Raw genomic sequence first — 12,607 nt, forward strand, 5'->3', positions numbered from 1 at the left:
TCCTACTGTATATATATATATATATATATCATACTAGCGACGTCATCCATCTGGACGTGCTGACGTAATCGAAGATTTTTTTAAATGAGAGTAGGGGTCGTGTGCTAGCGCATTTGAAAGGTTATTCAATTCTCTATTGAGTAATATAAACGTTAATATAATTATTTATACAGGGTGTCCAACATTTTTTTTTGAAATAAATTAATTGCTACAAAAAGAAGAATGTACCTATGTAATTTAAATGTTGAATGGGTTGCTTGTGAGAGTTCATTTTGAATGAAGTAAAAGACATTATTTTTCATGTGTTTGGCCATTTTTGTTGGTAGTGGGATGACTAAGTTCAGGGCTTTCTTATGTAGTTTTTGGTTTAAAATTCCAACCACCAGTTAGTCAGTAAGAGTATGGATGAAGATAAAACAAAGTAGCACCTGATAAAAAAAGAATGTGTGTGTACTTTGTACGCACGTAAGAAGTTATACTTCTATTATATGATTATATGATTATAAACGAAATTAATATACTTTTTATTTATATTTTATTTAAATATTAAATTAATTTATACTTAATACTTCTCAAACATTTTTATTAAAACAGTGCCAAAAATTAAAATAATAAAAAAATAAAACACACACAAACACATTAAAAATGCCACAAATGATTTCTGAACATTAATTGTCGGAAAAATTTTTAACTAAATACGTATTTTCTGAAAATAAAATTATATAATAAATATACTTACAATCATAAAATGTATAAAAAAAAATAAAAAAATAAAAGTTTCTATTGGGATTCGAACCAACTTACCACGCGGCTGGTATTTGCGTTGTATTGGGATTCACCCGCATTAAAACTGCGCTACAGACACAGCTTGTCATTATGTGCGAAGATCGTCTAACTAAACAGATTAACCTTTTGACATTTTTAACTTATGTAAATCAAATTATTTTGATTTTGAATTGAAATGATTTAGAATTGAAAAAATACAACAAAACATAGGGTAAGAAGACAATATATTAGGTGAATATTAAGGTGTAAAATAAAAGTATTACATACTACTTATGTATTTTGGTAGGTTCAAGGTAGGTATCGGAGCCCGTATAACGACTAATAAATTTCGCAATCAATTGCGTCGTGCGAAGTGGCTATGTTCAAATATCATAACAAAATTTGATCAACTATTTATAAAACACTTACCAGTGAAAGATTATTTAGCTTTGAATAAGCGAGATCTGCGGCACTCATACTAGGCACAGTTTGATGAGCTTTCACATTGGCATGCAACAATCATCTCTTCTATGTAAATAAGTCCAAAAATATAATATGAAAACTATTTAAAAAGGCAGTATAACCATTAACTAACTTTTTGTTTGTTGTTTCTCTTCCTACAAATTTTAAAACGCAACAAGCATACATTATAACCAAACCATGCACAGTCCCACAGCTGTGTCACAGCTGCCATATCGGATAATTTTTGTCATGTCATTTGAACATCCAATCAGAACAAAGTTATAATGCGCATGCGCCCGGTCGCTAGGTTTTCCCATATAAAATTTCACCGTCATTACGCCCGTAAAGAAGTATAACTTCAAAAAATTAATTTACGACAGTGTCTTTATTTTCGGTTGTATACATTAAATTTTCGTTTATCCAAAAAATGTTCACATATATAACTGTCCTAAAAACCCCCAAGCACTTTTGTTAAACGAAAAAATTTCGTATTTTTCTTTAATTACTATACATTTTATTTTTTAATTTTTTCCTAACCAATCTCGCTACAACAAATGGATGTGCTGGTTTTCACAAATAGGGCTGAAATATCTTCGGTCGCCCTTGGGCTAGCGAGTGCACAATATCCGAGCAGCTTTTATCTTTTTTCGAAGTCCCGCTTTACAAGTAAGTTTCCGCAAACGAAACAGCTTCACTGAAATTTTAACGGTAAAGAAGGATTTCCACGGAGCGGGTTGAGGCGCGATTTGTGAGATAGAAAAATGTAAAAGACAAAGATAAAAATTAAAGACGGGAATCATCGCAACTTCAAATAGCGAAATTCCTATCAAGATTTATGGTCCCTATGGAACACTCTATTTATGGTCACTGTGGAGCGGCGCGTTATTTCCCTTCAATCGTCGGTAAAATGACACGGTTTAAAGGAATTCAGTAGCCGATCAGAATTGTTCAACTCGGCTCGGGACTAGTACGATCAATGCCGTGGTAATTTACTATATAGTGGTCTAACCACGTTGTATTAAGATTTTTATCATTGTATGAATTAACCAATCAATACAAATTTAGTTACGTGGCTAAAGGTTCTGAACCAAGGCCAGAATAAAAAAAAAATAGAGACGAGTGACAGGATGACACAATATTACCGAAACTGTTCAATCAGGCTTTGGAAGATATTTTTAAAAGATCAGAATGGGAAGAGAAAGGTATAAAAATTTGTGGACAACGCTTGAACCATCTAAGGTACGATTATGACATCGTATTGATAACCGATAAAAAAGAAGAATTGTTTGAAATGATGAACTGGACGTAGAAGCTGGAAGATAGGCCCTAATATGAATTAAAGCAAGATTAAAATCATAACAAATACAGATGAGGACATCACAATGAGGATGGAACAAGATAAAATAGAACAAGTTCACGATTATACATAGATATATAGGGTGAGGCAGATAAAGGGCCTATTAGAAATATCTCGAGAACTAAAGTAAAGAAAATTATAAAAATTGGAATATAGGGGATTTGAGTGTGAACTATTTAATGAAAATATTTTGGTCTCTTTGCTACTTTCGGTTATACCGGAAGTTGATTGTAACTTCGTTTTTTAAATGGAATACCCTATATATTTTTACGTTTTTGGATTCTCCTCGATTTCTTATTTCTTAAAATATAAGGTTTTGTAATATTATATAGGGTAGATTAAAAGATAATTACGTTTTTTTATTAATTTCGTAGCAAAATTCACACCCAGTAGAATTGTAGTAGTTTTACATCAAAATTCCTTTATATGTTCAAATGATTTTTAATATGGTCTACTTTTGTTACCAATTATTAGTATAGCTAAATTTTGAATTTTAGTATACAGGGTGGGTCGAAACTCGGAATGTGTATTTTCTGAGTTTTCTTAAATGGAACACACCATATTTTAGTATTGTAGTGAAATGGTATTTTATGGTACTTTTTAATTTCTTAAGCATTCCCTATACCCAACTACTTTAATTTGTGCTTAATTGTTAATCGCACCAACAATCTTAACTACGTCTATATTTTGATATCTTAACCATTACTGGCAATTTTAAGTATCAGTCTCGATTAGTATGTATTTATTTCCGAAAAATTATTTGTGATTGAATATTTTTACGGCCAACCTAATAAAATTTCAGGTATTTTGTGTATAATATTACAAAAACTTATATTTTAAAAAAGAAGAAATCAAGGAGAATCCAAAAATGTAAAAATATACAGGGTGTCCCATTTAAAAAAACGAAGTTACAACCAACTTCCGGTATAACCGGAAGTAGTAAAGAGACCAAAATATTTTCATTAAATAGCTCACACCTCAAAACCCCTGTATTCCGATTTTCATAATTTTCTTACCTTGAGTTCTCGAGATATTTCTAATAGGCCCTTTATCTGCCCCACCCTGTATATCTGGGTCAAATTATATAACTTAACAAGGAAAACCAAACAGCAGAGATTAAAAGACGAGTTAGACTGGTATGGGCGGCATTTGGTAAACTAAGCTACATCCTTAAAAACAAAAGATATCCACAACATCTTAAGACCTAGGTATAAAATCAATGCGTACTCTCTGTTCTCACTTATGGTTCCCAAACGTGGTCGTTTACAATAGTAAACATGGACAAAATCATAAAAACGCAAAGAGCAATGGAAAGACAAATGTTGCACGTAAGACTAATGGATAAAAAGAGAAACGAGTGGATAAGAGAGAAAACAAAGTTAGGGATGTTAGACAAGGAGTTGCAAAATTGAAATGGAGATTTGCCGGACACAATATAAGACAGAAATGGAATAAAATTGTTATAAATTGGAGACCGTTGGAATATAAACGAAGCAGAGGAAGGTAAATTAATATTTATGTAAATATTTAAGTACATATATTGCATGTAAAATGTAAATATTTATTAATTGCACAGTAACATGTGGTACTAACCGTGTTCTTTTTCCTTTGCACTATTATATATTTTCTATCTCTCTTTCCCATCTTTAAATTGGTAAAGTTGTGAAGCGCGCCTCAACACGCTCCGTTGGATTCCTTCTTAAGGGGGAAGGTAGAGAAGGAAGGAATTGGGTATATGAAAAATGGAACACTTTCTGAACCTTTACGATGTGACAATCAATAGACGAAGTGTACTGCAAATGGGGGCTTGAAATATAAATGTTCATGCCGGCACAAATTTTCCGATTCTGCCGCAAATGTTGTGATATTTGTAATCTCTGTTAAGTATGTTCAATTGATTTATTGTGTTTGAAAACAAGAAATATTTTCTTTAGTGAAAATCACACTCCTTGAGAAAATTCCACTGGACCGATTGGGTACAATTATTGACTACTGGACCTGGATCCCGCATACCAAAAAAAAGTTGATTAATAGCAAGCTGAAAAATGTTTAATAGCTTAACGGTGTCTAGTCGGACAAACTTTCATGTACGGGAACACTGGAGCAGGGGAAGTTTTAATTGTGGAACAGGTTAAAAATTTGGAACGTCAGACTACGAAAATGTTTCATGTATCTTATCGGACAGAACTTCCAATTGATTTGTTACCATTTCGTTAAACTCTCATGCAAAAATCAGACTGGTGTTTATCACCAACTGGGCATTTTAATGAGTGGAACACGAAGAACATGTCAAATGACAGGAATCATGTTGGTTGGTAATAGCAGTTTGATTTTTGCATGAGAGTTTAATGAAAGGGTAACAAATCAATTGGATGTTCTGTCCGACAAAATACATGGGACGTTTTCGTAATCTTACGTTCGAAACCTGTAACCTGTTCCACAATTAAAACTTCCCCTGTTCCAGTGTTCCCGTACATCAAAGTTTGTCCTACTAGACACCGACACAAAGCTATTAACAAATTTCCAGTTTGCTATTAATCAACTTTTTTTTGGTACGCGGGATTCAGGCCTATAATCTTTTCGGAAAGGATTACAGTACAGTCAAACCCTTTTGTGAAACGTAAAACAATTTTACTGAAAAAGTTTAGAAAGTCCTTTAAAATGAAAGTTTGTAAAGGTATTCTTGTCACTTTGTTACTTAGTTATTGCCAAAAATATATTCAAAGAATAATTTGAAGTTATAAATTCAGAATTTTTGAAAAAAAAAGAGCCGTAAAAAAGGTTCGTAAGACATTGCGTATTGTTTAATTTATGTAAAAATGCCAACATTTCAAGTAAACACAAATTAACTTTTTACATGTTGATGCGTCTGCGTTATTTATGTTTATAAGCTTAAAAGCATTATACTTTTGGAAACCTATTTTACAATTGTTATATTTATAACAAACTTTTTGCTTGTTAAATAGTTTTTAATGATATAAGCCTTTCTTCAATTTGGTGCTTTCAGAATCAGAATTTATGTAGGCCCAATAGTTTACGCATAATAATGCCCTTTCTCATGCGAAAAGTTCATTGTGCATTTTTTAAAACATCGACTTTTGAAGCTTGTTTTACAATAGTTATTAAGCAACAACTTAGCAAAAATAACTTTACAAATTTTCATTTTAAAGAAAGTTTTTTCAGTAAAATTAGGTACGACACTTTTTCATATAATTTACAGGTCTTCAACTTGAGTAAAGCAAATAAAGCATTTTGGCTTGAAATTTTTTCGTCCAGCATGGATTTACTTGAAATTTTCACAGAAGGTAGGGAATAGCCCAAGGATCATTTTTTATACCATGCCGTTGTACGCTAAAACCTTGGGGGGTGGCTGTCACTGTCACCTCATCTCGGTGGGTGGGAACTTTTTATTACATTTTAACCATGTAAATCGATGTAAAAATTGATATTAAGAAAAAAATGTTTTTTACATTTTCCTCGTAAAACTAATATTTTTCGAGTTATTCGGGCTTGAAAGTAATAGTTTTTCGACGAAAAAATCGACTTTTTTGGAGAGTTTTTTGAGAACAACTCGAAAAATATGCATTTAATAAAAAAAAACTGTAGATATTAAAATTGTATCTTTTAGTAACACAAACCGAGATACGGCATGTTAAAGGTTAGCTTTCTTCGTCAAATGCATAATTTGAAATATTCATAGTCAAATAACAGACAAACTTTGCATTTTTCGAGGAAAACTTAGATAATCTTTTTTTAGGTACCTATATAATTAGTACTTAAAAAATAATAATAAAAAGTTTCTAGCATAAAAATTAAGCGACTTATGATCAACAAAAGGTCGGTACCTGCAGTTCTCTACGAAAAAATCAGTGAAAACAACCCCCCAACTACCCTCCTAATTAAAAATTGGTCTTCACCTTTGTGTAATTTCTTTTATATTTGTATTATCAATACACCCAAGAAGTCTGACCTATTTAAAAGGCCTAATTTTAGAAAAATTGGAGTTTAAAGAAAAATTTATTTTTTGCCATTTAGTATTTTTTACCGTTTTCTTCAAAATATCTCCGAAAATACTGAAGATACGAAAAATATATACATTAATAAATTGTAGCTTTTTTAATAAATAAAATTTCCTTGTACATAGATTTTCATTACAGTGAACAGTTAGCGAGATATAGCTGTTTAAAACCTCTATTTACGAGCAAACACCCCCTTATTCGAGCCCTTTAAACCCACCCTAATTAAAAACTAAGGGATCTTATGGAATTTAATTTACATAGTCTTATAGCTCTTCAAATATCTTACAAAATCATTTTTGAAAAAACTTTTATCGCCAAAAATGAAGAAGCTATGTTTATAAAACGATTTTTTTTTTCGAAAAATTCGAATAGTCTCCTTATAGAGCATCTTTAATTGTATATAATACCACAGGACCGGTTCTTATACTGGAAGATGACTAAAAAACTATTTGTATTTGTATTTGTACATATTTGTAAATTCGTATTTTTGTGTAAATAAATGTTTTTGTAATTCTTTAATTCTACTTTATTTCTGTATATCTATTAAATTATCTACTTATAAAAATTGCAATGTTATTAAGGGTAGTTTTAAGGGTTGACATATTAATATATTATATCCTAAAGCATAAAACAATCATTATTTAACCAGTCAAAACCAAATTTTACCCACAAAGTTTACAATGTTTTTATATAATTTTAAATATAAGGGGTAGTTTACACCCTTAAAAATAATCAACGCCCTTGAGCATGATATAAAATATCAAGTACAGGGTGAGATGATCCCAATCCCAAATTTTTCTATAAATTGATGCAAGCCGAAATTATTCTTTTGGGATAAGTACCTACCTAATTTTTTTTTATATATAGCTCCAACAAGGGTGTTTTTAAGGGTTGAAATGTTATGAGATATATATCTTAAAGCATAAAGCAATTATTATGTAACTAATAAGAAGCAAATGTTGACAATATTAAAGTTTAAAATGTTATTTCATAATTTTTTACAATTAGGGGTAGTTTTCACCCATAAAAACCAAAAGCATACAACGGCTCAATACAGAAAATGAGCTGGAATGTGAAATGAGCCTAATCCCAAATTTTTGTACAAATCTATGCTGGGCAAAAAAATTGGGGAGGCTTTGCCATTTTTCAGTTTCATTTCCTCGACTATAAAATCAAATAGCAATCTTACATTGTTTTATACATTTTTCTAAGTAAAAATGGTGTTTAATATTTTACACAGGGTTGCAAAAAACATGTTTTTTAATTTAATACAAAACGCATGTTTTTTTTGTTTTAAATGTTTTTTTCTTGTTTTAAACATGTTTTATTTTGTTTTTAAATTTTATGTTTAAACAAATAAAACATGTTTAAAACACGTGTTTTTTTTATTTTAAATATTTTTTTGTTTTAAACATGCGTTTTTTTATTTAAAATTTTATGTTTTAAACAAATAAAATGTAGAAAAAACACTGTTTAAATCATATTTTCTTAAGCATAATATTAATAACTTTGATCTTAACTTTTCTTTAACCTAATAGATAAGAAAACCAATTGCAATTAGGAGCTATTGCCTGGGGAACTCCAGACTATTTACTATTTATAAATTATCATCGCAAGTTGGCTATTGTAATAACGCCTACTGTGTAAGTTATTTTGTGGTGTTAAGTGTTTTTTTTTTAAACATGCAAATGGCAAAATTTTGTACATGATACGAAGGAGCTTCAAGGAGCGTATGGGAATGGCTTTGACCCGGTTCATTTTTTGGCAAATATGCTTGATAAGCGCTCTAGTGGAAATAAACCTAAAATCCATCTATTATAAATTATCATCCAGGAGCATTGCCAATTATTATTAATTACCAGGCAAAGTGTGTACCGTTTAAACCATATACGTTTTCTAAACATTTAATTTAGAATGTAATACCACAGACATGGTGGCGTTCTATGAAAAATATGAATATTACAGCATTGGAACTTGCTCAACAGCTCCACACAGCTAATGCATTATCAGCCAACATAGAAAGACTCTTCTCCTCAACATACGGTTTACCATTCCAAACTACGTGCTTTGGAGCAGTCGCGCCGTTAGAAAAATCTCACATTTTATTCTTTTTCATGATGACTCGATGAAAAATTTTGCAACATAATTTTCCACTCGTAAGTGTGTCGAGGGTTTAGGCAAAATAGATCTACAATTGACCAACTATTTACAGTTAAACAAATACTAGCCAAAGCATGGGAATATGACATGGACGTTTACAATCTCTTTGTAGATTTTAAACAAGCCTATGATTCAATAGATAGAACAATTCTACCTAATATATTGGAAGAATTTGGCATACCATCAAAATTAATACGACTAGTGCAAATGACAATGACAGAAACAGAAGCACAAGTATGTATTCAAGGACAGATCACTGATGCGTTTACGATAACGCAAGGACTGAAACAAGGCGACGGACTGGCTCCAACGCTTTTAATCTTGTTCTTGAATATGTAATTAGACGGTTGACGGTGAGTGGAAATAACATACTTACAAACTAATCTACCCAATTAGCAGCATACGCGGATGATATAAACATAATGAGCAGAACAATGAATGCAGCGGAAGAAACCTACGTTGAGTTGAAACAGAGTGCAGAAGCAGTAGGGCTAGCAATATACACAAATAAAACAAAACTACTCATACAAACCAGATCAAATAGACCGGCGCAACAACACTTTATTGACGATATAGAACATGTGAATAGATTCACGTACCTAGGAATGGATCTGGTTGCAAGCAATGAAGAAGAACCGGAAATAAATACAAGGCTTGTGCTGGCAAATAAAGCCTATTTCGCGATGGGCCACATATTCAAATCACGAGACGTACACCGGAAAACAAAACTCCGGGTATATAAAACAATAATCAGGCCCATAGTAAGTTATGGCTGCGAAACATGGGTGGTGACACAGAAATCTGCCAATGCATTAGATGTGTTTGAAAGAAAAGTATTACGTAGGATACTGGGCCCAATAAGTGAAAATAACAACTGGCGAATTAGGTATAATAGAGAAATATGCGAGCAATATAGCGAACCAACTCTAGCACAACACACTAAACTGCAGAGATTACGGTGGGCAGGGCACGTGGTCCGCATGCATGAGAATAGAATCCCCAGAAAATTGCTGAATGCAAGAATGCAGGGAAGAAGACCTGTTGGAAGACCTAAAAAGAGATGGGAAGACGAAGTCGATGAGGATGCCAGGAACTTCCTGGGAACGCGTTCATGGAAAAGAACAGCGGTAAATCGAAATGATTGGAGAAGCTTATTGAAGGAGGCCAAGGCTCGATTTGGGCTGTAGTGCCATTGGATGGATGGAAGTGTGTCGAGAAAGATTGTAGTAATGCGTGGGAATTTTTTTTATGTTTTTTTTTATTTTTCTTTTGTGGAATTTATGGCTTTGGTGAAAACCAATTAGCTTTAAAATTGTTAGAAATATACATTTTTAACATAACAAGTAATTAAAAATAGTATAAAATAAAAATTTGCTTTAAATTCGTATTGTGAGATTTTTTCTCTACGCGCGACTGCTAACGTAACAGAAGTGAGCGCGACTGCTCCCGGGTTAATAAAGAAAATGAAAAAAAAACGCTTGTTTAATTTAAACGGTTTAAACGTGTTTTAAACAAAAACAGTTTTAAACATATACACATGTTTAAAACATGTTTAAAACAGTCAGAGCCATGCGGTACATCTTTTCAATATGATGCAAGTCATCGAAATGCCGCCCCTTAAATATTATTGAAATTTAACTTTTATCTTTATTAAAAGAAACTACACAAAATGAAAACCTTTTATTAAAAAAAACATACTTTAAATTAAATGAAATATATGTATTAACACTACATTAAGTGGGTAGGCCCAAAATATGCTTGCAATGCTTTTTAAATGCATTCCTTTTTTCTCGTGAGAAAACTAATGAGTATTTTTGAAAAATATAAATGCAGAATAAAATATTACATTATTACCGAGGGCCGTAAGTCCCTGAAAATCTCTATAATGTCTATTTGAATAGGTTACAGAGTAAAAAAAAAGAAAATTGAGTGTAATTTTTAATTTAAAATATCTTATTTAAAAGAAACCTTTTGTTTATTCTAAAGGACTTTCAGCCCTCGTTAATAATGTATTCTTTTAATCAGCGTTTAAATTTTTCAAAAATATTTATTAGTTTTTTGACGATTTGAAAAAAAAATGAATACATTTAAAAAGCATTGCAAGCAAATTTTGCGTTTATGCTCTTAAGTATAAGTTATGCTCTAACATTTACAAAAATTATATTTTACCCTTATGACTTTAATTTTGGCAAACTCGTCAATCAGATTGGTGTAGTGTATTGGGGATAGATAGGTGTAGCAGCTAGTGAGAATTCTATTGAAATAAGTGCTAAATTTTTTAGTTTTGTTTGTCTTATGAAGCTTCGTAAATAGTTTTTAATTTTGAAAACTTCTTTCCCCACTAGCTACCGAGACAGGGAGTGTCAATAAAATTTTTAGTTTACAACTACATTTGGGTATAAAGAAATTAGGTCATTTTGGCACAAATACATAGTTCAAAACCTCTAAAGGTTTCATGGAGTATGGTATCATTTTGAAATATATCACGCAATTCTTTTAGATCATTATATCATCAGATTTTTTTCTTTTTCTATTGAAATTATTTAATGAAGATTCATACAATATTTTTCTAGTGTTTCATCATCTATTTTCCACAATTTAAAAATATCATTTATAAAAATTTAAAATTTTATTATTATGAGTTTCTAGAAGCGAAATCGGTCAATCAAAGCATTAACGGCAATGTCTAAAATATAGATGAACAAATTCATTTCAAATTTAGCTTCATCTGTTAAGAGCTCGTCCACAGATTTTTCGTAGTCAAATAAACGCTTTTTTCTCCTGGTTCGAATTTCATTTTCAGTTGGAAATTCGGAACAAAATTTTCTGCAATTTCATTAAATTTTCATTTGGCCATTAGCCATATTGGCTGTAACTTTTCATTTTTTCTATAGTTTATGACAACATTTTTACACAATCTGACATTTTTTTTATTTTACTGTTTATGCCGCCCCCCTTGTGATGCCGCCTGATGCGACTGCCTCGCCGCATCATAGCACCGCACGGCCCTGAAAACAGTTGTTTAAAATAAAATGTTTAAAACGAAGCAACCCTGATTTTACATATTTTGTTTATTACATAATTGTTATTACCAGATTTATCAAAAGCAGTGTCTTGTTCCTTGATCTAATAATTAACACTTTTTTTATTTATTTCAACAATTCTACTTGTTGGTTTTTTTAGCACGTTGATTTGTCTCACGAAACCTCACTAAACCAGAAAAGAAGTACATAAATAAAAACACAACAAGCTCCCTGACACAGATTTTCCTCCCTCAATTTGCGGCAGAGTCGCTTTCATATACCACCAACGTCGGCATGACAGGGATTAGAGGACCGGATAAGGTCTGACAAGGTGGGTAATTTTATCAGGATAAGAACTAGATGGTTAAGGAAGATGGGGGAGTGTGGCACACTGTTGCTAAAAGCACAGCCAATATTGCCACTCTACTATTTATAATTCAATACATACCTATGTATGTACAGGGTTATTCACTATATTTTGACCCCCCTGTAAACTGCTTTATTTACAGAATTAGAAAAAAATGTAAAATACAAAAGTTATTCGATTTTTTTCTTATGATTTTTTGACATATACATGTGACGTCATCCATTTGGGCGTGATGACGTAATCGACCATTTTTTAAATGGGAATAGGGGTCGAGTGCTAGATCATTTGAAAGGTTATTCAATTCCCTATTCAGTAATATAAACATTAACATGATTAATTATACTGGGTGTCCAAAATTTTTAATTAAATTAATTGACACAAAAAGAAGAATGTATGTAATTTATTTAATTCAAATTACATTCTACTGCTGTCAAAAAACAGAAACAAATGTTTA

General features: G+C 31.5%; 1 protein-coding gene across 4 annotated transcripts in view; it reads right to left on the reverse strand.

Annotated features, from left to right (window-relative positions):
- The window catches only part of LOC126884772 (uncharacterized), a 786,660-nt gene that overhangs the window by 323,844 nt on the left and 450,209 nt on the right, over positions 1 to 12,607 (reverse strand). The window lies entirely within an intron of this gene.

The sequence above is a fragment of the Diabrotica virgifera genome, chromosome 5, assembly GCF_917563875.1.
Source record: "Diabrotica virgifera virgifera chromosome 5, PGI_DIABVI_V3a".
NCBI classification, from domain to species: domain Eukaryota; kingdom Metazoa; phylum Arthropoda; class Insecta; order Coleoptera; family Chrysomelidae; genus Diabrotica; species Diabrotica virgifera.